We start from the raw sequence: 4,366 nt of genomic DNA, 5'->3' as shown, positions 1-4,366 counted from the left end.
GCTCTGCGGCTGCGTCCTCATGACGTCATGCCGCTCCGGCTTTAGCTCCGCCCACTCCAGCACAGGTGAGCTCCCCCCCCTTGCCAGCACTGCGCCTGCGCGCCTTTCCCCGCGCGCTGCAGGCTGGAGTTACCTTGTCCTTGGCTGGCCGGGTTTAATAAAGTGAGGACCCTTGGGAGCACGTGCTTGGCGACCCTGCACCTCGTTGCCCTGCCTCGCCGCAGGAGCAGTTGGCGAGAGGCTTAACTGAAGAATTTACATCTTCATCCTTTTTCCTTCCAACTTTGGAACTGAACTGGGGACTATGTGTGAGCCCAGGAAAGACGGAAACCGTATCCTATATGAGATGCCCAGCAGAGCATGCAGTTGTTTCCTGAGTAGCTAGTGTATACAAGGTCTTGTGCAGGCTTCTCCTAGCTCAGTTCACTTCACACCGTGTGGCCCAGTTAATTTCCCTTAAAGGACACGTCCGATGGCTTTATAGTAGTGACTTGGCGCTCAGGTACGGAGGAGCTAAGCACTGGACCGGACTGAGCTCTTTTTAGACATTATCTAGTCCTCCTCCAACAACCCTATTAGGATTGTCGCCATTTTACAGATGGGGAATCTCAGACGTGTTAAGGAACTTCTTAGGAACACGCAGCTAAGAAGCAACTGGGAGCGGGAATTTGACGCTTATGTGTCATCTGACCCCAGCACCCCAACCATACCACACCCACCTTGGTCTGCATTTCCTGGTCTCGTCCTCTGCCATCTTTCAGCTGCCTTTAACTTTGGCCAACTGAACCCCTCCATTGTTACCCTCAAATGCCCCTGGCACTCAAATGTCTGTATCCCTTCCTTGAGTGCCCCAGCTGGAAGTAATCACTTCCCTCTTCAAGCAGCCACACAGCTTTATCTGCACCTCTTTCTCCATGATCTCCTTTCAGAAAGACAGGCCCACCCCTCCAGCCAGGACTCAGCTGTGCTCCAGGGTCCAACTCTTATTTCCTTGGGGCTTTGCTCTAACAGGCCTGAAATCTTGACTCTCATTAACTCTTAATCATCATTTTTAGAGACAAAATTCATGGCAATTTTCTCCTTTAGCCTAACCTTACCCCCTCTTTCCTACCTGATTTGGAAGACTCACTGTAAAGTGCTCTCTACTGCTGCTTCCTCGCCCAGTTCACTCTTCACTGCACTGTAGTCCTGCTCCCCTCCATATTACTTGGCTCACCTGTGACATCCTAGCTGCTAAATCCAATGGACACTTCCCAGGCCTCCTTGCAGGTGACCTCGGAAGCACTGGACTGTCTTTCCTTTTTGGCACCATTGTCCACCTTAGCTTTCATGACACCATCCTCTCCTTCTCTCTTTCCTACCTTCAAGGTCTCCTTAGGGCTTTTCTTCCTAACCCTCAAGGTAGGGGCTCCTTTTGCCACCCTTCTTCTGACTCCAGACACTCCCTGAGGATCTCATTCACTCTTGTGGCTTCTGTCGACTAATGTTTCCCATGTCTATGTCTCCAGCACCTGAAGCAGTATCTGGCACATGGTAGGCATTCTGTTAAGAAGGGTTGCAAGATGTTACCATTGGGGGGTAGTCTGTGGGATCTCCCTGTGTTAGTTCTTATAACTATGTATAAATTGACGACTGTCCCAAAATTAAATGCTTACCCTATGTAGGTATTTTTCTTACAGCTCCCTGCTTTAGTTGACTTTGTCAATTACCTGGCATGTGCCAGTCCCAACATGAGTAAGGTAGGAGGGCTTCTTCTCAGATGAGTTGCTTGGTTGGTTTTTCCAGCTGTAAAATGGGGATAACCATAGTGGTAATCTCAGTGTGGGGCTGTGATGAAAATTAAATGAGCTAAAGTATGTAAATTCCTGGCATGTTATAAGTGTTCAAAAATTGTTAGCAATCATTGTGATTTTTATTTTTACTCAAAGCCCTACCACCACCACCCCTAGCCCAAAAATCAGACAAGAATCCACGAAAGGTCAAAATGTAGAAAGATCCAATTCCCACACATATCACTAAGCTACATACAGAAATCCACTCACCACCCCTTAGAGAAATTGACTTAGCTTTGTGGCTGGGCCAGGCGCATCTGCTGGACTCTGCCTCTCCTCCCTGAGGATGGGTCTTTTCCCTGAAGGCTCCTGGGTCTCTCATGCAGATAGCTTCTGAAGGCCCCTCTTCTTCGTTTCCTAACCTGGCCTCAGGTATGAATTCCAGGGTAGGCCATCACCACTCCCCACCCACTTCTATCCCCCACCCTGTCCACCCCTCTGTATCTTTCTCAGACCACTCCCTTGCTGGATAGTTTCAGTGGCACCCTGTGACCTCCAGGATAAAACCAAAGCCTGGTGTATTCAACTCTGGCGGTTCCCAGATGTGTCACACCTTCTCCCATTACTGCACCTTTCTACTCCCACCTTCTTTTTTTTTTTTTTTTTTTGAGATGGAGTTTTGCTCTTGTTGCCCAGGCTGGAGTGCAATGGAGAAATCTTGGCTCACTGCAACTTTTGCCTCCCAGGTTCAAGCGATTCTTCCACCTCAGTCTCCCAAGTAGCTGGGATTACAAGCATGCACCACCACCCCTGGCTAATTTTTTGTATTGAGTAGAGATGGAGTTTCACCATGTTGGTTAAGCTGGTCTCAAACTCCTTACCTCAGGTGATCCACCCGCCTCCACCTCCCAAAGTGCTGGGATTACAGATGTGAGCCACTGCGCCCAGCCCCACATTCTTTAGTTGGCCAACTCTTTTTTTTTTTTTTTTTTTGAGACGGAGTCTCGCTCTGTCGCCCAGGCTGGAGTGCAGTGGCCGGATCTCAGCTCACTGCAAGCTCCGCCTCCTGGGTTCACGCCATTCTCCTGCCTCAGCCTCCCGAGTAGCTGGGACTACAGGCGCCCGCCACCTCGCCCGGCTAGTTTTTTGTATTTTTTTTAGTAGAGACAGGGTTTCACCGTGTTAGCCAGGATGGTCTCGATCTCCTGACCTCGTGATCCGCCCGTCTCGGCCTCCCAAAGTGCTGGGATTACAGGCTTGAGCCACCGCGCCCGGCCAGTTGGCCAACTCTTATTCTTCCTCCAAAATTTAGCTCAGATCTCACCCCTGAAGAAAGACTTCTCTGACACCTTCCCCATCAGCAGCCACTGTCTGGATTAGGTGCCCTTCTGATTTGGCTCTGTGGGACTGCCCCACCCCAGCACTTGGTGGCTCCTCCTCTCTCTAGACAGTGAGAGTCCTGAGGGAACTGACTGTAATTTCTGTGTGTCCAGCATCTAGCACAAACGAGGTACCAACAAATGTTCCTTGAATGAGTGCATGCGTGTCAATTTCCTCTTGCAGCACAGAATTCACATCTCTTTCAACAAAAGCCCCAGAACAATGCCCATTTCTTTTTTATTTTTCTTCTCTTTATTTTTTTTATTGTAATTTTATTTTATTTTTGAGATAGGGTCTTGTTCTGCTGCACAGGCTGCAGTGCAATGGTGCAATCACCGCTCACTCTAACTCCTTGGCTCAAACAATCCTCCTGCCTCAGCCTCCAGAGGAGCTGGGACTACAGGCACGCACCACTACACACAGCTATTTAATTTTTTTTTTTTTTTTTTTGAGATGGAGTCTCACTCTGTCACCAGGCTGGAGTGCAGTGGCACGATCTCGGCTCAATGCAACCTCCGCCTCCCAGGTTCAAGCGATTCTCCTGCCTCAGTCTCCCGAGTAGCTGGTACTGCAGGCACACGCCACCACGCCTGGCTAATTTTTGTTTTTTTTTTTTTGTTTTGTTTTGTTTTTTTTGAGACGGAGTCTCACGCTGTTGCCCAGGCTGGAGTGCAGTGGCGCGATCTCGGCTCACTGCAAGCTCCGCCTCCCGGGTTCCCGCCATTCTCCTGCCTCAGCCTCCTGAGTAGCTGGGACTACAGGCGCCCGCCACCGCGCCCGGCTATTTTTTTTGTATTTTTAGTAGAGACGGGGTTTCACTGTGGTCTCGATCTCCTGACCTTGTGATCCGCCCGCCTCGGCCTCCCAAAGTGCTGGGATTACAGGCTTGAGCCACCGCGCCCGGCCTAATTTTTGTATAGTAGAGATGGGGTTTCACCATGTTGGCCAGGATGGTCTTGATCTCTTGACCTCATGATCCGCCTGCCTCAGCCTCCCAAAGGGCAGGGATTACAGGCGTGAGCCACCATGCCTGGCCAATTTTTTTTGTTTTGTTTTGTTTTGTTTTTGGTAGAATGAGGTGTCGCTATGTTGCCCAGGCTGGTCATGAATCATTTCTTAAAACAATGACTGTGAAACCACCAAGAATGAACTGGACAGAAATTCTGCCCTCTATGAACTCTTAGTTCAACAGGGGACGCTGACTTGACTAAGCC

Source organism: Macaca fascicularis, chromosome 9, assembly GCF_037993035.2.
Source record: "Macaca fascicularis isolate 582-1 chromosome 9, T2T-MFA8v1.1".
NCBI lineage: Eukaryota > Metazoa > Chordata > Mammalia > Primates > Cercopithecidae > Macaca > Macaca fascicularis.
The sequence above is the reverse complement of the archived record's forward strand: the minus strand, read 5'-3'. Positions refer to the sequence as shown.